At 36.4% G+C, this 27,700-nt stretch overlaps 1 protein-coding gene across 2 annotated transcripts in view; it reads right to left on the minus strand.

Moving 5' to 3' along the window:
• Positions 1 to 27,700, minus strand: part of STAG1 (STAG1 cohesin complex component) — a 404,176-nt gene that overhangs the window by 321,581 nt on the left and 54,895 nt on the right. The window contains exon 1 of one of the 2 annotated variants that reach the window (XM_086674339.1): positions 15,674 to 16,782. The exons of the other annotated variant lie outside the window; for it this stretch is intronic. The gene's annotated coding sequence lies outside the window, so the exon portion shown is untranslated. Of the gene's footprint in view, positions 1 to 15,673; positions 16,783 to 27,700 lie in introns of those variants that run through there. 2 annotated transcript variants of the gene reach the window in all.

Raw genomic sequence — 27,700 nt, forward strand, 5'->3', positions numbered from 1 at the left:
GACAAATGCTGTATGATTTCACTCATATGTAAAATTTATGAAACAAAACAGATGAGCATAGGGGAAGGGAAGGAAAAACAAAACTAAAATAAAAACAGAGGGGGAGGCAAACCATAAGAGACTCTTAACTGTAGAGAACAAACTGAGGGCTGCTGGAGGGAGGTGGGTGTAGAGATGGGCTAAATGGGTGATGGACATAAAGAAAGGGCACTTGTGGGGCACCCGGGTGGCTCAGTTGGTTGAGCGTCCAACTTTGGCTCAGGTCGTGATCTCATAGTTTGTGGGTTAGAGCCTGGAGCCTGCTTTGGATTCTGTGTTTCCCTCTTTCTCTGCCCCTCCCCCTCTCACTCACACGCGCACACGCACGCGCGCTCTCTCTCTCTCTCTCTCAAAAATAAGTAAATGTAAAAAAAAAATTTTTTTTGAAAAGAAGGGCACTTGTAACAGGTGCTGAGTGTTATATGTAAGTGATGAATCACTAAATTCTACACCTGAAACTAGTATTACACTATATGTAAACTAACTTGAATTTAAATAAAATCTTGGAAGGGGGCACCTGGGTGGCTCAGCAGGTTAAGCATCCGCCTCTAGCTCAGTCAAGATCTCAAGGCTTCTGAGTTCAAGCCCCTCATTCCAGCCTGCTTCAGATTCTGTCTCAGTCTCCCTCTGCCTCTCTCCCTCCCGTGCATTGTCTCTCGCTCTCTCTCAAACATTTAAAAAAAAATAAAAATAAATAAAATCTTGGAAAAAAAAGACTTCCTAAGGGAGTAATATTGGAGCTACAACTTAAAGAATGTACAAGTGTAATGGCCAAGGTAAAAGGCGGGAGCATTATTCTTGACAATGGAGGTATTTGTTTACTTAAATAACATGGCCATGTGGCAATGGCAGAGACAGCGGACAATTTAATAGGCCTAACTTTGAACTACGTGATTCTTTTTTTTATTTAAACTTTTTATGTTTTATTTATTTTTGAGAGAGAGCACGCACAGGAGGGACAGAGAGAGAGAGAGAGGGAGACACAGAATCCGAAGCAGGCTCCAGGCTCCGAGCTGTCAGCCAGAGCCCGACATGGGGCTCAAACTCACAAGCTGTGAGATCATGACCTGAGCTGAAGTCGGACGCTCTACCGACTGAGCCACCCAGGCGCCCCTAAACTACGTGATTCTTAACTCTTTTTTACTTTAAGAGAATCTTGTCAGATTTTGCACACCAAAATGTCAGACACTTAATTTTTATATTATGCTATTTCATTATGGATAATTAACATTTTTATAGCCCATGATCACACCATGAGATTTGGCTGATCACAAACCATGAGTTCCAAAGGACACTAATTTAGTCACTGCAAGCTAAGTCAAAATAATGTATTGTTATGATATTAAACTGTAGATTATAAATTGTAATATTTACTGATAAGTAAATAGTATGCTCACAACTAGGAGAAAATTAATTTGAGGAGAAAAAAAAACTTTTAAGAAGAGGTATTCCAATAGAAAGCTTCTCAGAATCCCAGGGACTATAAAATTGAGGGTGCAGAAGAAAGTTAGGTGAAGTGTATGTATCAAAATCTCAGAACAATCATAACCATACGCTTTGATAACTACTCACAGGAGCACCGTGCCTGCCAGCTGCCCCAGGCAATCATCTTGATTAAATATACTCCAGGGACGACTCTGGTCAGATTCCTTTATTTCTCTAGCATTCCCCACTGCCAAGCTTACTACCATCAATGATAGTGATTCAGGGAGTTAGTGAAGATACAAAAACTATTGTACTAAGTACAAAATTCTAGGATATTGTTGTAGCTTAATATAGTTTAACACAATGATCAAGTTAATGCAGGCTGATACATTTAATTACCAGTCTACTACAATCATCTGTATCAGTTCCTACACACATGAAATATTTCAGTCATGTGCTTATATTAACCATTAGGTATTCCAGAGACTACAGCAAAACCTCTACTAACCAGAATCTGTAGATTATAAATGATTCCATGTTATAAATGTCTAGGAAAACTGATGTTTTACATTAAGTCCCAAAACACTTACGCAAACCAAATTATATACTAAACTCTCCCTTGATTTCACTTCTCAGAGCTACAATGCTGTATCTCCCCATCACCAAAAGGGTTTATAAGGGATATTCTTTTATGGGAAAAGCAAGGTTTTACTTAGGAAAATGTAGCGAAAAGGCTAAACATAAGGTAAGTTTTTTTGGTGCTAAAACTTACTACCTTTCTTCTCCAACGACCCCCTACCCACATGCTCAATAATATGTAAAATGTTAGGTTTTGTGGTCTTCCGCCCCAATTGCCTGTGCTCATGCCATTCCCCGCCTCCATATCAACTATACCACCACCACATTTCCCTCTTCTTCCATATTTCTGTATCTCTTGAACATTTCAAATGTTACATTAGCAGAATCAAGTGATAAATCACCAAGATTCCTACAATTTTACAGACCATGGCATTCAGGGGACCTATTTACAAAATTGCCCTGTTTTATACTTATACATTACTATGTTCAGCTTTATGGGAACAAACAAGGTCTCAGACGTTTTCATGTAGAAACATCTTAGTTATCTGGAACACAGATGAAAACTAGAATATTATCCCACACTCTGAATTCTCTTGGTTACCCACTGTCTCTCCTAAATCATTATCATTCCCACCCTCCACAGGGATACCACCTTCTAATCTTATTCACCACTATCATCTACTCACTTCCTGACCACCTAGCACCGCTCTTCACATTTGTTGAAGATGTTCGCATGTGGGTCAGATTTCTGTCCTACCGTATGTCCTACCACCATGGGCAACATTTATCTAGAGCTCAAGTCTTGAGATTCCTGAACCTTATCAATTCCAAAGACCTTCACACAGCCTTTGGACTTCATTTATTAACTTTCACAGTCATACACTTTACCAATCTGATTCCATCTTCCAGTATTTACAGCTTCTTTGTGTCAGCTCAATTTCATACACACAGCCTAGCACTTACTCCTTACAGTTTACTTGTCCCTTTGTCACGTCCTTTCCTGAGTAAGCATATACATGAATGTTCCTCTAAACCACTTCCTCACAAACACATTTTGTCCCTGGGTTCTTCCATAGGACTTGTAATATAAAAGTCTAAGCCTAAAATAATCCCACACACTATCTTCTCTTAAACAACCAAGCAATTCTGTGGTGTTGGGAAAAGGATCACAGAGACATGAAAGTTTCTACTACTCTAAATTTTGATTTCTAATTTCAGGTGGAATCTTAATCCCACTAAAGCAATCTTTTTATTTGTCTATGATGGATTCCCTCTCCCATTCTCTTCAACAACTATTCCAAATTCTCACTCTTCTTAAGATCCTTTCCTACGGGGCGCCTGGGTGGCGCAGTCGGTTAAGCGTCCGACTTCAGCCAGGTCACGATCTCGCGGTCTGGGAGTTCGAGCCCCGCGTCAGGCTCTGGGCTGATGGCTCAGAGCCTGGAGCCTGTTTCCGATTCTGTGTCTCCCTCTCTCTCTGCCCCTCCCCCGTTCATGCTCTGTCTCTCTCTGTCCCAAAAATAAATAAACGTTGAAAAAAAAAATTAAAAAAAAAAAAAGATCCTTTCCTATAGCCAACCTCCACCCTCCCTGAAGTTCATTAAAAAAAAAAAAAAAAAGAGGTCAATTAGTATGAACTATCTGCTCAACTTTTTGCCTCTTCCTCACTTATTCTCTGTCCTTGAAATGTTATCACAGTAAATAAGATATCCTTCCTCCTGCTCCTGTTCCATCCCCCCATGTCAATATTGCATTCTCTACTCTTCCCCCAAACCTACAAACCACTCAAGTGTCCCCATCACTTAAAACAAAGACTATAACTCCCTATCCTTCTTAAGTACCATACTCCTTGTTTTCCTTCCTAGAAAAGCAGCTTTGATTTTCTCATTCCCTCCCCTTGTTTAAAATTTTTATTTTACTTCTAATTCTCTGCTGAAACTATGTTTTCAAATCACTAGGAAATATTTTATGATGTTATAAAATGATTACTGATGCTTTTAATGTTTCTTGAAGTTACTATCTTTAATAGACACCAACTAAATTATTTACAGATGAAATGATACAATGTCAAGGATTTGCCTCAAATGAATAAAGAATCAAAAGTTTACACATGAAACAATACTGAGTTTATTAATGTTGAAGCTGGGTAATAGCTACAAAGTGATTTACTATACAATTCATCTACTTTTGCAAATGCTTGAAATTACCCTTAATAAAAAGCTCATAATAAAAAAAAATACCCACATCATAGTATCCCTTTCAACTAGACCATGGTTTGTTTTTTTTTTAACTTGTAAGATATTTTTATTGAATTATGATTGATATACAATGTTATATTAGTTTCAAGTGTGCAGCATATTGACTCACCAGTTTTATACATTATTCAATGCTCACTACAATAAGTGCAGTCGCCATAAAATGTTATTACAATATTGACTTTTTATCTCCATAACTCATATATTTTATAACTGGAATTTTATGCCTCTTAATCCCCTTTACCTATTTCACTCATTTCCCCACCCACCTCCCTTCTAGCAACCATAAGTTCTCTATATTTAAGAGTCTGTTAGTTCATAGACCATGGTTTTCAACCACCACTAAAGTCACTAAGTCACCTAGGTTGGGAGAGCATGCCTCTCTTCCAACCTCCCAAAACATTCCCCAACTCTTGCCCTGCCAACATTAAACTGTTTAACCTATGGGATATGGACATGATGAATCCTTTAAGTATGTTAGGCAGTTAAAAAGGCTGTAAATGCAGGGGGCCTGGCTGGCTCAGTTGGTGGAGCATACCACTCTTATTCTTGGGGTAATGAGTTTGAGCCCCACACTGGATGTAGATATTACTTTAAAAAAAAGGGGGGGGGGGCGCCTGGGTGGCGCAGTCGGTTAAGCGTCCGACTTCAGCCAGGTCACGATCTCGCGGTCCGTGAGTTCAAGCCCCGCATCAGGCTCTGGGCTGATGGCTCGGAGCCTGGAGCCTGTTTCCGATTCTGTGTCTCCCTCTCTCTCTGCCCCTCCCTCGTTCATGCTCTGTCTCTCTCTATCCCAAAAATAAATAAAAACGTTAAAAAAAAAAATTAAAAAAAAAAAAGGGGGGGGATGTTAATGCTAATTTTTAAAAGTATCTAAATGACCACAAAATATTTCAGATCTGATTTTACCATTGCCTCATATACACATTTTGTTAGCCGCAAAATTAAGACTTTTAACATGACATGCCATAAATTGAGCTTTTCTTCTCAAGAATACACCACCTCCCTTTCAAAAAAATAATAATTTAATAAATTAAATTTTAAAATTATGTTTTCCCTGGGTGCCTGGGTGGCTCACTCGGTTAAGCGTCAGACTCCTGATTTTGGCTCAGGTCATCACAGTTCATGGATTTGAGTCCCACATGGGGCTCCACGCTGACAGTATGGAGGCTGCATGGAATTCTCTCTCTGCCCTTCCTGGCCACATGCACACATACATGTGCACCCTCTCAAAATAAACTTTAAAAAAATAAAATAAATTATATTTTTCCTTATAATTATTCATATCATCATCTTGTCACACAAGCTAAAAATTCAGAAACCCTGAGATCAGGGTGAACTCCCTTGAATCTTGCCCATTTTACCAGTAAAATGTATCTTAAATCTATCCCTTCGTCTCTAATCCTATTCACACTGGGTTAATAAAGGCTCCCAGTGTCCCCATGAATATTTCAATAGTCTCCTAACTCTTCTTGTTTCCCACAATTCAATCCTCCATCCTATACCCAGACTGGATTATTTGAAATATTAATTTAATCACACCAGATTCCTGTTTAAAAATATTCCAAATATATATCATTTGTAGAATAAAATTCAAGTTCCTAAACACAGCAAGCAAAAATCTTAAGAATCTGGCTCTTCCTAGCCTTAATTCCAACATTTCAAATTAACATTTTAATTTATGTCTCCGGTAATACCCAACTACTTGTAGTTCACTGTAAGCACCTGTTTCACACCTTCATGCCTTTGCTCATATTATTTTGTACCTGAAACATTCTATTCAACATTGTTTGTTAAATTGAAAGATTCCAGTTAGAATTAATAAGGACTTCAGTAAGAGAGCTAATAAAATATAGAAAAATGCATAAATTTCTATAGAAAGAAAATAAAAATAATAGAAAATAAAGATTCCAAAGTTCATAACAACACAAAACTTAAAAGTTATGTACAAACTAAACAAAACACACATAGGATAAATATGAAAAAAAAAGTCAGCTCTTTTGTAGTTCATTTTTAAAAGACCTTACTAATAGGGCACCTGGTTAAGCATCTGACTTCAGCTCGGGTTATGATCTCACAGTTTGTGGGCTCGAGCCCCACATTGGGCTCTGTGCTGACAGCTCAGAGCCTGGAGCCTGCTTTGGATTCTGTGTCTCCCTCTCTCTCCACCTCTTCCCTGCTCACACTCTCATTCTCTCTCAAAAAAATAACCTTAAAAAAAAAAAAGACATGACTAATGATTATCTCTGAAAAGTAAAATTGGACATTTATTCCTTGCTTTTGCTTCTCTGTACTTACTGTAAATAAATATTACATGTAATAAGAATAAAATGTAAGATTTTTAAAAAAGATCTATCAAAACCTGAATGTAACTTGGTAGGAATACATTACTATATTACGTATACATACACTTACATATACACACCTCCCAGAGCCTAGCCAAATTGTGAAAGGCCTTCAATGGCAGTTCAGGAAACTTAAGACTTTTGTCCAATGAAGCCATATTTTATAAATATTAATTTCACGCAGGATACAGGAAAGACCAGAGGGATTAAAGCCTAGATACAAGAAAACCAATTATAAGGTAATTATAGTACTGGCAGGAGATGTGAAGAAACTCAACCATGGTGCTAGCAGCAGACAGAGAGAGAAGTTCAAGAAACCATATGAAGGCCAAACTGGTAACTCTTAGCAGTAAACTGGATGAGATGGATCAAAAAGTGCCACTGAAAGCAATTCATTTCTAATTTTACACATTAGAGAATGGTGGATGAACACAAAAGACAAAAAAAGGAAGCTGAATAAAGAATTGAGGAAGGAAGCACTCTCCCAGGAGAAACAGTAAAGGTAATAGGCTCAGTTTTAGAAGTGAAAGTTAATAGTGGATCATTCAGTCAGAAATGTAAAAACAAAAATAATCTGGGTAGGAAGTCTAGATCCCTGTACACTTATCAAGCCTGAACTTCAGTGCCATGTCACCAATGGCCCCTAAGGTACCTCCATAAAATCCTGAGCTCTCTGTAAACCAATGGGCAGAGGGCAAGGGAACAAAGTGGATAAACAAGGTTATATTATCAATCTACCACTTCAGGAAAAAAAGTAAAACCTGAAGTGAGGTGGGTGATTTAGAACAAAGGGAAAAAAATTGGTAAGCATAGCCTTGTTTAACCAGGAAAATGTTACTGACAGAAGAAAGTTTTAAGAAATTAAGAATCTTCTTGTGCCTAAAAGCAATAAAAGATCTTACCAAGGATAAGATTAGACTTCATTAAAAATTATATTTCTGCACATCAAAACAAATAAGCAAGCTAAGGAAACAACCAACCACAAAAAACAGCCAATGTGTTAACATTTCAGTAAGTCTTAATTTATAAAAACAAAGAAACAAACTAAAAAACTGGTTAAAGACAAAAATACAGAGGAAACATGACCAAAGCACTTGTAGAAATATTCTTAATATCACTAGTGCAATACAAAATATCACTTCATTATTGCTTTATTGTTATATCTTTGTTCAATAATGAAGTTAAGCATTCTTTCCTCAAGAACACATCTTTAGTGGTAATAATAATGGCAAGGTAAAATGAGATTGATACCCTTACATTTTTGGTGTTACTTGATGTTAAGAAATTTTAAACTCTTTCCATAAAGCTGGGAACACGACAAGTATACCCACTATCACTGCTACCATTTAATAGCAAAGGTCTTTGACAGTACTATAAGAGAAAGAGAGATGGAGGGGACGCCTAGGTGGCTCAGTCAGTTATGCGTCCCACTCTTGACTTTGGCAGAAGTCATGATCTCAAGGTTCATGGGATCAAGCCCCGAGACGGACTCTGCACAGACTGTGCCAAACTGCTCTCTCTCCCCCTCTCTCTGCCCCTCCTCCACTCACGTGTGTGCTCACTCTCTCAAAATAAAGATTAAAAAAAAAAAAAAAAAAAAAAAAAGGCGATGGGGCACCTGGGTGGCTCAGTTGGTTAAGAGTCTGACTGCAGCTCAGGTCATAGTTTCACGGTTCGTGAGTTTGAGCCCCACACTCGGTTCTGTGCTGACAGCTTGAGTTGGCTTCAGATTCTGAGCCTAGAGTTGGCTTCAGATTCTGTGTCTCCCTCTCTCTCTGCCCCTCCCCTGCTCACGCTCCCTCTCTCAAAAATAAATAAACATTATGGCACAAAAACAGACACTCAGATCAATGGAACAGAAGAGAGAACCCAGAAATGGACCCACAAACATATGGCCAACTAATCTTTGACAAAGCAGGAAAGAATATCCAATGGAATAAAGACAGTCTCTTCAGCAAATGATGCTGGGAAAACTGGACACTGACATGCAGAAGAATGAACCTGGACCACTTTTTTTACACCATACACAAAAATAAACTCAAAATGGATGAAAGACCTAAATGTTAAGACAGGAAGCCATCAAAATCCTCAAGGAGAAAGCAGGCAAAAACCTCTTTGATCTTGGCCACAGCAACTTCTTACTCAACACGTCTCCAGAGGCAAGAGAAACAAAAGCAAAAAGGAACTATTGGGACCTCATCAAAATAAAAACCTTCTGCACGGCGAAGGAAACAATCAGCAAAACTAAAAGGCAACCAACGGAATGGGAGAAGATATTTGCAAATGACATATCAGATCCAAAATCTGTAAAGAACTTATCAAACTCAACAACCCAAAAAACAAATAATCCAGTGAAGAAATGGGCAAAAGACATGAACAGACACTTCTCCAAAGAAGACATCTGGATGGCCAACCGACACATGAAAAAATGCTCAACATCACTCATCATCAGGGAAATACAAATCAAAACCACAATGAGATACCACCTCACACCTGTCAGAATGGCTAACATTAACAACTCAGGCAACAACAGATGTTGGCGAGGATGTGGAGAAAGGGGATCTCTTTTGCACTGCTGGTGGGAATGCAAGCTGGTGCAGCCACTCTGGAAAACAGTATGGAGGTTCCTCAAAAAACTAAAAATAGAACTACCTTACAACCCAGCAACTGCACTACTAGGCATTTATGCAAGGGATACAGGTATGCTGTTTCAAAAGGACACATGCACCCCAATGTTTATAGCAGCACTATCGACAATAGCCAAAGTATGGAAAGACCCCAAATGTCCATCGACAGATGAATGAATAAAGAAGATATGGTACTTATGTATATATATAATGGAGTATTACTCGGCAATCAAAAAGAATGAAATCTTACCATTCCCAACTACATGGATGGAACTAGAGGGTATTATGCTAACTGAAATCAGTCAGTCGGAGAAAGATAAATATCATATGACTTCACTCATATGAGGACTTTAAGACACAGAACACAGGAACACAAGGGAAGGGAAGCAAAAATAATATAAAAACAGGGAGGGGGACAAAACATAAGAGACTCTTAAATATGGAGAACAAACAGAGGGTTACTGGAGGGGTTGTAGGAGGGGGAGGATGGGCTAAACAGGTAAGGGGCATTAAGGAATCTACTCCTGAAATCAGTGCTGCACTATATGCTAACTAATTTGGATGTAAATTAAAAAAAAAAAAAAAGAAATTAAAAAAAAATCTAAAGAATGAAAAGCAGCAACATTTGTTAGAAACTAAATTCCATCTTTTTATTAGTGTATTTTAAAATATATATTCAATTGCATATATTAAGTAAATTATATTAACAATGTTATATTAACTATATTAAACTAAATACATTATATTAAATATAGTGAATACATATAATGTAATAATATGGAATAAAATATTGAAATATAATACATAATGAAAATGAAAAATAAATAAACATTAAAACAAAAAGATGAAGGAGAGAAAGGAAAAGAAAAAAGAGAAATTAGAAGGAGAGCAGAGCATCTACATAGAAAACTTATCAGAATCTACAGACGAGAAAAAATTCAGCTGGATTGCCAGATACAAGGTAACAGAAAAATCTGTAACATTTCCCTCAAAAAGCAATAACCAATTAGAGAATAAAAATAAACACCATTCACAACATCATATCTAAACAGAGTTTCTTAACCTCAGCATTATTACATACTGAGCTGATAACTGGGGTCTAGCCTGTGCTCTATAGGATGTTTAGCAGTATCCCTGGCTTCTACCCAATAGATGCAGTAGCATCTCCCAAGCTGTGACAACCAGAAATATCTCCAGATAATATAAAATCTGGAATATCAAATACAAATTTTGTGCCCCCACAAACAAAATTAAGAGCCAGTGATCAAGAACAATAAGTACCATGGGGGCATATGGATGGCTCAGTCAGTTAAGCATCTGATTCTTGATTTTTGGCTCAGTTCATGATCTCACGGTTGATAGGATCAAGCCCGGCATCAGCACAGAGCCTCCTTGGGATTCTCTGTCTCCCTCCCTTTGTGCCCCTACCATGTGCCACGTGCATACTAGCTCTCTCAAAATAAATTAAAACTTAAAAAAAAAAGAATAAGTATCATGAAGAAACAAAAGACAATCTAATCTCATTAAAATACATAGAAAGTTTTGATCACTGGAGAGCTATTCCATGCACTTGGATAGGGCAAATTATGATGTGATTTCTCCCTCAAATGTATCAATTCAATGCAATTCCATTCTAAATCTCAGCTGGATTTTTTAAACTTTGGTAGCATTTACTGTGGGCCCAGCCACTATTCTAACATTATACATGTATTCACAAAGGCAGAAAACTTCCCCTAAGTTCATTTTACAAATCACAAAACTGAAGCAACCCTATACAAAGTGCAGGGTCACCCACAATTACTAAACAACAGAGCCAGGATTCAACTCCAAACTGACTGGATCCAGAGTATATGCTCTTAACCACTTCACTATTCTACTTGGCAAAAACACTGCAATGATACCAACCTGGAAAGACTGAAGAGAAGTTACTAGAAAACAATTACACTTCTGCAACCTGGAGGTAAGTAGCTAGATTAAAAAAATTATGCCTACCTTTCCTACCAATTTTGATAGGACTCACCACACTGGTATTGGGATTTATCTATAGTAGAAATACGGGAATCCTCATATACCCCTACTGCAAGTAAAGACTGGTACAATTACTCAGAGGAGAAATCTGGCAGTATTTAGTGAAACTGGGTATGTATACATCTAATCCAGTTGAATAATACATATCCATAAGGGGATTATGTATAAAGATGCTCTTTTTCAGAAATGTCTGCAATAGCAGAGAGCTGGAGGAATCACAGTGTTCATCACCACACTGGGGTAATGGAAACATGGCAGATGCACACTATGGAATACTAATGCACACTATGGAAGCCATTAGATTCAATGAAACAAGACAGGCAAAGTGCAACATGAATAGTACTTTAAAACACAATGCTGCATGGGGTGGGGGGAGAGTAAATAATAAAAGGATGCCAATTCTACTCTATGTTTGAAATTGAAAAAACCCACACAACATGTTTTATAAGAATGCATACCAATAAACGTATGTATGTATGTATGTATGTATGTGTATATGTATACAGAACACACATATATATGTATATTATATATATATATATATATACACACATACACACACACACACCTCAAGCATATTAAATGAATGCCTATGAGAGGAGAAGAAAAAGAGCGGATAATGCAGATAAAAGGAAATAAAATGAAATCAACCCCTTGAACTAGCCAAGAATTACCATGTGTTATGAACAGAGAACAAAATTGATTCAACCCTCTGCAATTGAGGTCCACCAAGTACATTTTTTAAATTTCCAAATCAAAAATATTATAAGTTCTTCTAAAAAGCAACTAATACATATTGAAACGTTTGTAATTCAATAATCTTTTATTCTGTAATTCCTATTCTATCATTCTATGCTAAAATAAAAAGAAAAGTAAACATATTTACTTGGAGAAAAGCTGTTTATCTGTTCTGAACTAGCAAAACAAAACAAAACACCTGAAAGAACCTAAGCGCTACAAATGGAGAGCATTTACTTGTGAAATATTTTTATGTATCATTAAAAATATTTCTAGAAAATTAAACATGAAGTGTTTATGATATATTACAGAAGGCAAATACACAAAGGATGGTCTCCACTATATGTTTTATATACATTTGTGCACAGAAAGACTGAAAAGGAAATGCACTAAAATGTTGACAGTGGCTACCTATGAGTTACAGATTTATACGTGACTTCATTTACTTTTCCTTGTATTTCCTGATAAAATGGGAGCACTATCAATAATTATATTAGGTAACAGCATAATCCACTACTACCAGAAGTGCCAAGGCAGACCTGGACCTATAGTCACCAGGCATTTAAAAACAAAGTGATTTTTGGGTGCCTAGGTGGCTCAGTCGGTTAAGCATCTGACTTCGGCTCAGGTTATGATCTCAGGGTTCATGAGTTCGAGTGCCGCGTCAGGCTCTGCGCTCACAATTCAGACCCTGGAACCTGCTTCAGATTGTGTATCTCCCTCTCTCTCTGCCCCTCCCCCACTCATGCTCTGTCTCTCTCTGTCTCTCAAAAATAAATGTTAAAAAAAATTTTTTTAATTATTTTTTAAAATATTTCCACAGGTCATAGTGATGATGAACTTACAGATTTTGGAGTTTAAGTGTTTACTGAACCTCTAAAGTGTTTTATCAAAACTCTATACTTATATGTAGTCTATTATGAAAAGTGTTTCTTTAATATCCCAAAGTATTTCCTTAATAAAGGAAATAATAAACATAATTTAGGGTCTGAATAAGTGCTGATTAATTTTTTAATCACCAGGTTTTTTTGCAAGCAAAATTAGAAAATCTAATCTAATCCATACCAACAGTTATAATTTATTTAATGTATCAATGTCAACACTACCACCATAATCAATTTTTAAAAACCCTAATATAAAATAGAAACAGCAGATACTTAAAATAAGCTACATGTCCTAGTCCTATTTCCTATACTTGCTGAACTAGCCAGTTGACATGGGTTTTACAAAGTAAAAGTACTCTAAAATGATGTTAACTTAGTATTTTAATGCATTTAATCTAAATTTTAAATTACACAATGTAGTTTAATTACACTTGATATTATGTAACTGCCAAAATTGGTAAAACTGTCTTCATTCTAGCACCACAGTTACAAAGGAGGTGGGTGGTAGGTAGATGCTGATGAAAACTCCATCATTTAACAAGACAGGTATTAATGTGTCATTTGCGTGACTCTATTAATTTTACTACGGCAGTTCTCAATTAGACTTCTTTCTACTTACTTTATAGGCCTCAAAACCCCAAAGTACATACCACCACTTCCCTTTTCACACCATTCACATACCCCTAAGAGAGGCAGGTTCATAGGACTACCTTAAGAATTCAAGTCAGATCAGACTCTAACTCATATGACCAGAGTAAATTTAGACATGATTCCTGATACTACCATTCTTTCTGACCCAGCACAATTAACAACCTTCTCATGACTCAAGCTAATTAATGCCTCTGAGGTAGGTGCTACAAAGGGTAGAATACAAAATGTAACTGATAGCTGTGAAGAGTGTTTCTTTAAACAATAGTAAAATGAAAAAAGGTGACAGGAGAAGCTTTCAACATTCTTCAAAGGGTTTGGAAAATTGTTTTTTTCCAAAAATTCGTCCTGTCTCACCTTCGTTATTCATAAAACTACTTCCAGTACAATTATATTAACAGTAATACAAGTGTTAAATTTTTATGCGCTGTTCAGTTAAACTTCAAGAGGTTTAAGAGGATTCCTTCAAAACCCTCTTTCATTTGCTCAATTCTCTTCTCAAGCATATTAGACTCCATTAACAGCCAATCATGTAAGCTGAGCTGCAAGTGACCCGAGAGTTGCCATAGCAACAGCTGCTTTCCGAAATACGTGTTATGCATTTTAACAGCTCTCGCAGAGAGGATACCACATCTATCAATTAACAACTAAAGCTCAACATAGCATATTACCCAAATGAAACAAAAAACTCAACTACCTTAACAGAGCAACTACTTCACTGCAAAAGAGATACTTGATATTCTAAGTAGCATTCCAAATGCTACTGTAGTTATAAATTTCAAAATCAAGCCTATAATTAATAACACAGAACGAATGAATACCATGCTTAGTAATGTACAAAACTGATAAAGAATGATCAGAACTACATTCAGCAATGGATCATCAAGAGTAACGAATGAACGAACATGTGCTCTAATAAACTGCCAAATTTTCATGCAATTTTACTAATGAAAGTGTTGGCCTTAAATGTGGTAGACCAAAACGTTTTTCAACATCCATATGGCATGTGTGTGCATGCATGTATGTCACATGCATGTATTAGATGCAAAAGAAATATCTACCGTTTTCCAGAAAAATCATTCTTTTAGCAATCTTCTTCAGAGTATCCCGGGGAAATTCCCTCTCATAAAGAGATGGCACAGTTAGCCAGAGTTAACCAGCAAAGTCATTTAAACAGTGTGCAATTCTGTAATAAAAAAACCTTCCAAAAAAACTTGTCTCTGCAAAGTAACTTCAAAATTGATACTAAATGAACGTCCATAATTAAAGGGAAAAATAGTAAACAAAACTTAGATTTATTGAGAAATCTATTTCCAAAACTATACTCAAACATCTAATTTATGTAAGTAAACAGAATAATAAAAAGTATTACTCAAAGTGTTATGTAATTAGGAAAAAATTGCTACGAATAGGATTATTAGATAAAAACATACCGGGATGTCTAATAACTTCACTCTAATACTCAAAAACTGGAGAGGAAATATTCTGAGTAATAAACTCTACAAAGAAACTATAAACTGTAAAATGATATAAGGTTCTGTTTCTTACATATTTTAAACTTTAAATTTTGTACAATTTCAAAGGAAGGATTTTAAAAACTCAGTACTAACTGGCTAGCTGTTGAAAGAAATAGCAACAAGTTACCTTAGCAATGACTAGGTGTGGTTCCTAAGACCCTCCAGGAACAACCTTAGGCCCAATGACTGAAGTACTGCTGTTTTAATGTAGTATTTACTAACCTAGATAATTCCTTTGTCCTAAATGCTATTCCATCTTTAAAGAATGGAAACAGTACATTTCTCTTTTCAATATAAAAATCTCACCCTTTATTTCAACCCTGCATTCCTAATGCTTACACAAACTCTAAACAAGAGACCAAACCCTAAATTCAAAATCCTAGGAAAATATTAACACTACTAACAACTAAATACATCTAAGCAATTTTGTATGTGTTAATTCATGGGATATTCACAATATCCCTTATTATCTCCACTTTACAGATAGTCAAACTGAGGCACAGAAAACTTAAGTAACTTACCCAAGGACATATAGCCAGTATGTTGCAGGATCAATATTCTAACCCACTCTGTTTCTATATCCCTTACCTTTATTATCCATGTAGCCCATGTAAGTGAATATGGTTGGCAATCTCCAACCCTTCATCCTAACAAACTGATGTTTCTCTAGTCACATTTCACCTTTCTCTCCTTGATTCAGCTCATTCTTAGTTATGCCAATATCCCACCTAAAAATTCCAGCAAAACAAAAATGAATTAGGCTTTTTTTAATGAAAATGAAGTAGGCTGAAAACAAAGGAACAACTGGCTCAACTATGAAGCCTAGATAAAAGGCATTCAAGAAGATAAAATATACGTTATTTTCTTTTTAAGAAAGAGAATATATATGTGTGGATGAGTATGGTTATGATGATGATATAAACAAATAACATTAAATTCTTAGTACATGACAGGCACTGTCCTAAGAGCTTTGTTCACATGCCTTAACATTTAATTATCACAACAATCCTATGAAGTAGATACTGTTATCCTTGCTTTAGAGTAAGAAAACAGGTACAGCAAATTAGGTAATTTGCCTAAAGGCAAAGAGCTAATAAGTGGCAAAACTGGAATTCAAAAACCTCTGACACTTCACCAGAAACAGCCTCACTTAACCATGACCCAACAAATTAGTACTAATGAAAAGGGGAATTAAAGATTTTACAGGTCACACAAGTATATATGTCACATGGGTAGTCAACATATTAAAATCATTCCTAAAAATAATCATGGCTATGCATGCAGTTTAGCAATAATGAGCTTTTAGAAAAACTGGATAACACCAAAATATAGAACACATGCAAACTGTTAAATAAACTACAGGACTTCCAATTCAAGATGGCAGACTGAGCTGAGCACAAAAAATGTGTCTTTTCTCCCACTCCTGGTTTTCAGGTAGACAGGAAGTTGTTTTGTTCTATTTTTAAACAAACTCAAAGAAAATAAATCAAATTATAAATGTATGGGAGAAAAAGCATTCTGTCAACAGGTCAAAAATTCTGGGTAACACCTTGAAAATACAGAACAAATGAGATCAGATTAAGAAAAAGTGAGCAGGGCACCTGGGTGGCTCAATCAGTCAAGCATCCCACTCTTGATTTTGGCTCAGGTCATGATCTCAGGGTTTACGAATTGGAGCCCCACATAGGGTTCTATGCTGACAGTGCCAAGCCTGCTTGGGACTCTCTCTCTGCCCTCCCCATCCCCCCCCCCCCCCCCAGCACTCTCTCTCAGAAAGAGAAAGAAAGAGTGGAAGAGTGGAAGAAAAGGAGGGGGCGGTGGGGGGGGAGGGGTGGGGAGAGGAAAGGAGAGGTTAAAATATAACCAGCAAGAGGTAGGGGTGGGATTTCATCAAGGATATAACTAAGTAAATCAGTAATTAAAAAACTGCATTCCAAATGATTTAGTCAACTTGGCCTCTCCTCTCCCTGCTTAAAGAGAAAGAGCTGAGAGCAACAGCTATCAGCCTCAGGATTAAGTCCAAGTAAAGTGTTCTTCAAACTACAGGTGCGAAATAATTTTGGTGGGTTACAAGTAGCAATTTTTAATGATCTAAAATAGAACAGAAAATACAGGCATGCCCGGGGTGGCTCAGTCGGTTGGGCAGCCAGCCTCAGCTCAGGTCATGATCTAGAGGTTCCAGTTCAGAGCCTGGAGCCTGCTTAGGATTCTGTGTCTCCCTCCTTCTCTGCCCCTCCTGCACGCGCGCACGCGCTCTTTCTCTCTCTCTCTCAAAAAAATAAACATTAAAAAAAAGTGTTTTAAATGTGAGAAAATACAGAAAATACAATCTGAGGTATGTACAGTTTCATAAAACTTTTGCTCAGTTATGTATTTATAAATTTGTAAATACATGTGTATACTAAGTTACAGTATAAAACATTTTATACTATGGATCACAAAAAAAAGAAAACTAATTCTTTAAATACAGTGTGCACTTCAGTGGAGGGCTCCTAGGGTGGATGTTGAGGCCTGAAAGAAAAGCAGAGCAGCACTTGAGCCACTAAAGCACTCCATTCTCCCAAATAAGCTATGATTAGTTTGACAATTGTAGGTACATAACAGTCTGCCTCCTCCTCAATCATGTAAGTACTATTTTTCCACATTTCTTTCCATTATTGACCTTCAAGTTTTTTTTTTTTTTAGATATTTACCCCCAACCATACCCTCCAAGAAATTTTAGTACCACATATGTACTGCATGTTTGTATACTGTATGTGTATCTGTGGCTTATCCATAAAAAATTTTTTTACTCTGCCAATTGATATGATATCCCTTTGAGAATGCATGTCTTAGAATAAATAAAGAACCCTACTACATGCCACAGTCTAGAGACAAACACATGACTGAAAAAACCTGCAGCAGAGAAACTCCCTCCAGTTACGCTAAACCGACCAACTTAACCTTTCTTTCATGAGTATGCACAGACAACCAAGATTTAGCAAATCTGAGGAAGAAAAGATGGAAAACCTACAAAAGTAACCAGAGAGGGTAAGCCCAGAAGGTAAAGCTGCAAAATACAAAGATTTATTCCCAGGCCTTGAAATCTAGTGGTGTTTCCTAGCTGGCTTTTGAAATTACTAAAGACTTGACTCCTATTTTCTATTTTCTCCCTTTTTGAACTAAACTGTCTATAACTGTCATCCTAAAGCTGTACCACCATTGTATTTTTGGATGAAATTATTTGTTTCTTTAGTTTCACAGGTAGGTCCACAGATAGAAAGTCTCCTTCATATCTGATTTAGATGCAAGACTTGGGACTTAGGAGCTGATGAGATTTAGCTGAGCTTTTAAACTTTGAATTGATACTGTAATAGGATGAGACCCTTGGAGACCGTGAGATGAGGTGAATGTGTTTTTTATGAGATGGATATGGATCACAGAGGCCTAAAGGAGCATCACGGTTAGGCAACATTCTGGCCCCACCGTTACCTTTACTCTCTGCTGTTACTCTTGTGTATGTCTCACTACACAGCAAAAGAGTTAGGAACTTAAAAATAGGGAGATTATCAGAGATTACACAAGTAAACCTAAATGTACTCACGTGAGTCCTTTTTTAAAAGTAAAAGAAGAAGGCAGAAGATCAAAGATCAGCAGAAGCAGCAGGAGAAATTTGAAGCTCAAGAGGAACTCAACCCTGCATTGTTGTTTCTCAGCTGAAGGGGACCATAAACCAAGGAATGTGAGTGAACTCTAGAAGCTGAGAATGACAACAGTCATTCTCATGTCAACAGTCAAAAAAGAAACTGGAGTTCAGCCCTACAACTTCTTAGACATCAATTCTGCCAACAATCTAAATGATCAAGAAACAGTTTCTCTCCAAAAGATTCCAAAAAGGAACCAGTCCTACCAACAGATTTGGCCCTTGTGTAAGACTTTACAGATACTCAACCTGACCCACTGAATTTCTCAAATATGAATACTATAAGTTGTTACATTGTTGTAATTTGTTACAATGGCAATAGAAAACTAATATAAGAACTGTTATGCCAATTTTGCAATTCAGAGAGCTTAACTTGTTCAAGATCACATAACCAATAACTGCTGAAGCTGGGATTCAATCCCAAGTAGTATGGCTTATGTTCTTAACCATTAAAGAGGACAACATGAACAAAAGGAACAGACATAGTTGATCATCTAGAATACAATTTGAAGATTTTCCTTGGCAGAGCTAATGGAATTACATTCCTCCCTTATATTTCAATCAAATCAGCTGGTTCAGGACTAAATTATATTTAACTAATTATAATATGGTAAATGCTATTACTGATCTTCAATCTTTAAGATCAATTTATAGTCAAAGCAAAGTCCAAATTATAGATACAGTTAAGTGAAAACAAAGCCTTGACAAGGTAAAAATAACAACATCACTAGTTAAAAATTAAAAGATGGGGAGGAAAGTAAAAGAAATTTTAAATACACTAATTCCCTTATATTTCACAAGAGTAAGATAATAGATAGTACCTAAAGTTGATAAATCAGGAAATCATTATATTAGTGAGAATATGACATAGGTATAAAAATAAGGATTGCAGGGGGAGGCGCCTGGGTGGCTCAGTCAGTTAAGCATCAGACTTTGGCTCAGGTCATGATCTCACGGTTCTGGAGTTCAAGCCAGCTGTGCTGACAGCTCAGAGCCTGGAGCCTGTTTTGGAGTCTGTCTCCCTCTCTCTCTGCCCCTCCTGCCACCTCCCAAAAATAAATAAACAGAAAAAAATTTTTTTAATGAGGGTTGGGAGGAGGGAGGGTATTTTAATTTTAATTTTGAACATTTCTCTGCTTTTTTAAAACTATGAACACTATTATCTACAACTCTTAAAAATACTTATTTAAGGGGCACCTGGGAGTCCCACATTGGGTAAGCATGAACCCTGCTTCTCTCTCTCTCTGTGTCTGCCCCATATGGGATTCTCTCTCTCTCTCCCTCTCTCTTTCTGCCTTTTGCTCACTTGCACCCTCTCTCTCAAATATATGTATACCTGTACATATATATGTATATTTATTAAAAAAAAAAACACATACACCTGAATGCGTGTCATATTAAGTTGTCTGGTGAGAAGAACCAAGATGGAGTTAGAAATTAAGAAATTCATTGGTAGAAATGCCTACGAAGAATGAAAGGGAGAAGGAAAAGTTGAGCAAGCAGAGAAAGCCTTCTGGCTGTGATGCAGGTCTGACATGACTATGTTCAGTCTCAGATCCCTGCAGCTCCTCTGCCAGCCCAATAAGCAACTCAGATGCAAAGACTGACCATAAAGTCCCAAGTTCAGATGAAATGGCTACACCCTCAGTTTGTTATGCTCAGTTACTGGCAAGGAGCTGCCCAGGTAGAATGTGGCCATGGCTCACTGCCGCAACAAATCCCAAAATCTCTGTAGCTGGAGTCCGTCAGCTAACAACATTACTCCAGGCAGGTTTCTTTCAAGAACACAGCTAAGCAGAACACCTACAAGACCATCACAGATGCCATATAAGGAAATACTCTGCAGCCATTAAAAATATTTAGCAAGGCGCACATGGGTGGCTCGGCTCAGTTGGTTAAGCGACCAACACTTGATTTCAGCTGAGGTCATGATCTTACAGTTCCTGAGTTTGAACCCATCGGACTCGCGTGGACATCGTGGAGTCTGATTGGGATTCTTTCCCTCTCCCCCTCTCTCTCTGCCCCTCCCTCATTTGCGTGCATGTGTGTACTGCACATGCACTCTCTCTAAATAAATAAATAAACTTAAAAAAATATTTAGTAGAGATTTTCAACTATGCATCCTATACGAAGGCATAGAGTTCTTCAAAGGTACCTCTAAGACAGACTGTCTGGGCTAGTAAAGAAAGCCAAACACTGAAGCTTTGAATTTCTATCCTACCTTCAACCAGAGCAACTCCACATTTATCTGTTTTATTTACCATATTTCTCCCTAAGATGTGTTTGAACTAAGAACGGCAATGCTAAAAGGAATCCAAAAATCATCTGTCACAAAAAGTACCTTTTAAATGAAAAAAGTAATAAACATATTTAGAATTAACTTTTGTGTTTGTGTATAAGCCTGATCCTGCAACACATATAAAGATTGGAAGGATAAACATCAAAATGTTTTAACAGTGGCTGGTAAGAGTATAACTTTTTTTCTTTTTGCTACTTATATTTTCTAGACTGTTTACAATTCATATTATGAGATTTTGGTAAGTAGGAAAAATAAATTCCTTCAAAATTTTACATTAATAAAAAGGTCCTGAACTAACAAACTGATTCTTCTCAAAACTTCAGAGCCATATTACTACATAAAATTATTTAGTTTCTTATTAACAAGAAAAAAATCATTTAAATTCTAACATCCGCTACAAATAACACTCTCTCTGTTAAAACATAATATATGCCTTTAATTATTCCAGATAACATCTTTACATTTGACTAGTGGAATCATGGCACTTAGCACAAAAGTAACTAAAACATATATAATTTTCAGGAAACTTTCAATGATCTCTCTATATAAACGTCAGCAATAATTTACAGTCAAGTTATTCAGTAATCACTTCAATTTTATAGAATCATTCAAAATAACCAGCAACATCTGTGGCTAAAAGCATATAATTACACATTATCTCTTGGTTTTCTGAACCCTGTAGGCAAGAAAACCCCTAGTACTACCATTTAATAAATGCACAATTTGATGTACGAGGTCAAGGTCACCAAGCAAATAAGTGGCAAAGCCAGGGAAAAACACTGATTCATAATTAAGTGATTTTTAGACTGCACTGCAGTATTCACACATTCTACCAAGATCCTAATTCACCACAACAAAAATATATTCAATTTGAAGAGCTTAAAAAAAAAACCTGTTTTTTTAATCAACCTGTATTTTCAATAAGAATCATGTATCCTAACACATGTTGCCATGTATGTTAATTGACCCATAGTGAGGGGTTTCAATAATGGATGGATTTTCCTCTTCTTGGTGGATTTTGTATGTTTTTGTTTTACATCTACAAAAACTGTGCCAGAACCACACAAAAATAAGCTCTTAATTTTTAAATGAGATTTTTTTATCTTTAAAATAAACTGCAAAATAATGTGTATATATATATATATATATATATATATATATATATATATCATATATTTCCTATCTTTTCTCTTCTAGATGCTTTATAAATCTATGACAAGCACTAGTACTCTAATTGTTTCTCAATACCACCTACTATCTTCACAAATGCAGAGAGATATAAAATAAAGGCTCAAAGTCAGTATCTGGACCCAATGTATCTCTAGATAACTCCTTTGAAAGGATTAAGAAAAATGTAAAAATAAAATGGAAAGTCTCAAAAAAAAAAAAAAGAAGGGCTTTTAAGAAGGATTTTAATGAGAAAGTAATATACTGAAATGATGAGCAGATACAAATGAACATATATAAATGAACTCACTGATTTAAGAACCAAAGAAATAAAGGAATAAATTAACGTTCTCACTTGAGTGACTTCCAAGGTGCTAATAAGTTGAGATGCTGAAACATGAGCTGACTCACATAACCCACTCACCAATAAAACACTTTTCTAGAGTTTCACTCAAATGAATATTCAGAAACACTTCTCTACTTTTTTGTTGTTGTTAAACTCCTTACCAAAGCAAGGATTTCCTTGACCTGCAACTGGCATTTGTAAACAACACATATGTGCCCAACTAGAATAACAGAAATGTCATGAGAATTCAGACTAGCTCACAAAAGTAAAACCTACGAAATGAAAATTTCTGCTCCTGCTATAATGCATCAGTTAAGGTGGAAACAGCATTTTATATATTTTTTAAATACATTATTATTGTTTTTTAGAGAGTGCACCAGCAGGGGAGAGGGGCAGAGGAAGAGAGGGGCAGAGGGGGGGGGGGGGAGAGAGAGAGAGAGAGAGAGAGAGAGAGAGAGAATGAGAATGAGAATGAATCTTAAACAGGACCCATGCTCAGCATGGAGCCCTATGCAGGGCTCAATCCCATAATCCTGGGATGATGACCTGAGCCAAAGAGTCAGGCGCTCAACAGATTGAAGCACCAGGCACTCCAGAAACCTCATTTTAAATGGGTGTGTGTGCACACACAGATATGCGTGTTCTGACATGACAAAAAAATCTTAAATTGGGGGAATGGAGGTGAGAAGGTAAATAAGGATACACAATATAAAGTAAGACTTTTACAATCCATGACCCCAGAGGTAACTGGACTCACTGTGACCAATTTGTATCTTTCCAGACTTACTACATGCCTAAACAGGTGTGTGTGTATATATATATATATATATATATATATATATATATATATATATATATATATATATATACACTGAATGTTTTTTTAAACAATGCAATTCAGAGAAAGAAAAAGACTATAACAAAATCTTGCTATTTTGTATTTTTGACATCCACACATATCCACTGAAAGTTTACAATGAAACACAGAAATTAACATGTTGTCATCACGATGTAAAAATCAAAAACTAGAGAACCTGGAACAAAGTAAGCATTTAGCAAATGTACCAACCCCTCCATTCCAACCCCAACACACACATACACACACGCAAACACACAGGCCATGTGTGCATACATGCACCCACAAGTTAGTCACAGGAAGATACAAAGAAATTAGTACAGCAAATAAACTTCAGATTTTGAAATACAAGTGTATTGTTAGACAAAGGCCACAGTAAAGAGGAGACCTAAACTGGTAATTCAACATGAGCATACCAACATGGAGTATTCAAGCTCATTAGCCCAGAAGGAAGATGGAAGAACACCTGATTCCCAAAACCAAAGTGTGATGTTAGCTACTCCTATAGTGGCTTTACCACTGTCATTACACTTTTAGCATGATCTTAATAGATTGTACATCCGATGGAGATAGCTACTTTCCACCAAATTGGAAAGTGAAATAAGGAAGATAACAAAATACAGAGCAACCCTACAGAGGGTGAACCAGTTTACTCTTAAATTTCTAGGAACAGCAAAATTAGATGTAAACCAATTAAAGCTGCATAACTGGGTTGTCAGAAATGGGGGGAAAATCTCAAGAGTATCAAAAGGTTAGAAATAAACAGATAAATGCCAACAATTCCAATAAATACACTGCATTTATGTATGTATCTATGTATTTTTGTAATTAACTGCAATAAATGCAAAACGAGGGGCACCTGAGTGGCTCTGTCAGTTGAGCTGCCGACTTCGGCTCAGGTCATAATCACAGTTTGTGAGTTCAAGCCCTGCTATCAGGCTCACTGCTGTCAGCGATGAACCCGCTTCGAATCATCTGTCCCTCTCTCTCTGCCCTTCCCCTGCTCAAGCACGCACGCTCTCTCAAAAAAATAAAAAAAAAAAATAAGTAAATAAACAAAACATAAAAAAACATAAATGCAGAAACATAAGATATAACAAAGCTAGTACTAGCTTTCAAGCATACTAAATGACTGTGTTTACTGGAGATTCTTAGTTATAACTAGTTTTTACCTTAAAATCTCTTTACCCTGTGATAAAGCTGAGTATGCACTGAGCCCAGGAGGAATACATATTTCCTTTCTTAGTTTATTTTGAAGAGGAAAAAGGGGTACTAATTTTAATACAAGTAGGACATATGAGTGGTAAAGATCTAAAAAAAAAAATTGAAGGTTATACCAAGATGAATTTTAGGTCATCAGAAATGACTGCTTGATATAAAGTTTAGAAAACTGTGTGGGGTACCTGGGTGGCTCAGTCAGTTGAGTGTTCCACTCTTGATTTCGGCTCAGGTCATGATCCCAAGGTCGTGGGATCGAGCCCCCCATCAGGCTCCACACTGAGCATGGAGCCTGCTCTTTCCCTCTGTCCCTCTCCCCCACTCACACTCATGCTCTCGCTCTCTCTCTAAAAAAAAAGTAATATAATTGGACCCAAAGACCTATAGTATGCTGTATGTATATGCTATAATGTCACTACCTTAATATTTCAATCTTTTATCATAACCAATATCTAAGAAGAGAAAAAAGTTTTCATTTGAAAGCCTATTCACTGAATGACACTGCTTCTTGGTCTCCAATTTTGTTGTCTCCGTGCATAAAAAAGAAACCCACTGGCTAAATTTCGAACAATGTTAACACTGAAAGTAATAACTATAATTGATTACAGAAAATATAAAAAAACATAAATCCACAAAGGTACTCAAAAAAGACAAAGAGAAACTGAATTGCTATAATAAGAATGTACATAAGAAAAACTCCTTATTCTGAATAAACTATTAATTAAAGGTAAAGAAATAACCATTTTCCCTGCATTTTTAGACAGAGCTATCATTCATCCCTGGTTGTAGAGGGAAAATTATTTTTAATAAAAAATGCCAGCAAATAAATGTAGATGAAACAGAAAAATTAGCAAATTACCATTTTACATTCCCTAATGTAATAACTGATTCAAGTAAAGATCATCCATAAATCTGACACCATTACATGAAAGATATTGTCAGTAGTGGTATCACTTTACAAATTGCAAAGGGAAAGATCTGGCAAATATTACCATCATATTAAATAAATGAGCAGATCCATTATCACAGTGGGAAAATACTGACATTATGTTCCCCTGAAGTGATGAAATATAAGTTACACAACATCATCCATAAACTACCTCTGCAACAATAACAACAAAAAAAGTTTGACCATAAATTAATCAAGGGCTTAGGCTGAATTTTCAGTTCACAAGAAATACAGAGATAAAGTAACAAGCTAAAGAACACCTCTAAAACATTTAGAGAAAAAAAATTAAAAACAAGTTAGGGACATTTAAAAAATAAGCAGCCTTGTCTATTTAAAACGTCAATATCTTAGAAGGAGAGAGTAATTTATTGTACATTAAAAGAAAACAAAGACACAACAACCAAGGGCCTTGACACAGTCCATTAACCACACACACAAAGGGGGAAGGGCACTATGAAAGACTTCCAGAATCAACTGAATAAACATGAATACAGAGTAAATTATTATAGTAAAACATTACGGTGATGTTCCTTAGAGTAATAATGGTAATATAGTCATACAGACGTATCAGTAATGTAGACTGATGTTATTTAGGGAAATGACAACTTACAACCACACAGACTTGTACACAATTGTTCAAGAAGAGATTTATTCATAATTTCCTCAAACTGGTAACAACCTAAATGTCCAACAGGTAAATGAATAAACACAATGGAATGCTGTGTACTAATAAAAAAAGAATGAACTACTGAAAAATGCAATATGCATAATTCTTAAAAGACACTGCCTCACCAAAAGAAGCCAAAAGAAAAACAGTAATGTACACAATATGATTCTATATACCTACATGGAATTCTATTTAAACCTGGAGCCTACTTCAGATTCTGTGTCTCCCTCTCTCTCTCTCTGCCCCTCCTCCACTCTCTCTTTCTCAAAAATAAGTAAACATTAAACAAAAAAATCTGTCCCACATAATGAAAGAATGTAAACCTGTGGATGCTTAAGAGAAGAGTAGTAATGGGGTAAAGGACTGGGAAAGGGCATAAGAAAACTTTCTAGAGTGCTAGAAATAGTTTTCATTTTACCTAGCGGTGGTGGTTACAAACATGTATACGTCTGTCAAAAGTGAAACTACTACCTGTACACCTGAAACTAATGTAACATTGTGTGTCAAATATACTTAAAAAAAAAAAAAAAACACTTAAAAAATCACACATTGTATAAACACTATTTCCCCAGTAAAGCTGACTGTAAGAAGTTATCAAAAAAAGAATCCAGGGATGCCTGGGTGGCTCACTCAGCTAAGTGTCCAACTTTGGCTCAGGTCACAATCTCGCGACCCGTGAGTTCGAGCCCTGCGTTGGGCTCTGTGCTGACAGCTCAGAGCCTGGAACCTGCTTTGGATTCTGTGTCTTCCTCTCTCTCTGCCCCTCCACCACCCATGTTCTGTCTCTGTCTCTCAAAAACGAATAAACATTTTTAAAAAAAATTTTTTTAGTTTTAAAAAAAGAGGACACTAATATTTTAAAAAGCATCTTGATTGAGGTGGCTATTTCCATAGGTGTACACTTATGTCAAAACCTAATAAATTGTACACTGTAAATATGTACACTTTATTGTATGTCAATTCTAATTCAAAAAAGCTCTTTAAAAACATAAAGCTAAATGGAGTCTTGAGTAATTAGTTCCTTCTTTCCCTTTAAAAGGGACTTTGAAAAAAGAAAAAAACTGAGTGAACTAGGAAAACTTCTTAAATATAAATGAGACTATGAAACCAACAACAAATGTCCTTTTCAACTGTGAAACATTAAATAACTTCAGTCAAAATAAGGATCTAGACAGGAAAGCTCAGGGTCAGGAAGTTTCAGATCTAAATCTCATTCCCCACTATCTTTTCCCCAAACAACTCCGAGCCACAAGTGGCCATTTAACATGGTCCAGACACGGAGACATGAAGACTCCTTTGGAGTTCCTGGTACAGTCATTGTTGCTTCTTCTCCTCTATAATCCAGTCCCTGAAGCCATAACAGCCATATGCAAACATGAAAGAGAGGCCAAGAATTAATCATGGAAACATCTATTATAATATCATTGTAAT

The sequence above is a fragment of the Puma concolor genome, chromosome C2 (assembly GCF_028749965.1).
Source record: "Puma concolor isolate L17-30 chromosome C2, mPumCon1.1.hap2, whole genome shotgun sequence".
In the NCBI taxonomy this organism is placed as follows: domain Eukaryota; kingdom Metazoa; phylum Chordata; class Mammalia; order Carnivora; family Felidae; genus Puma; species Puma concolor.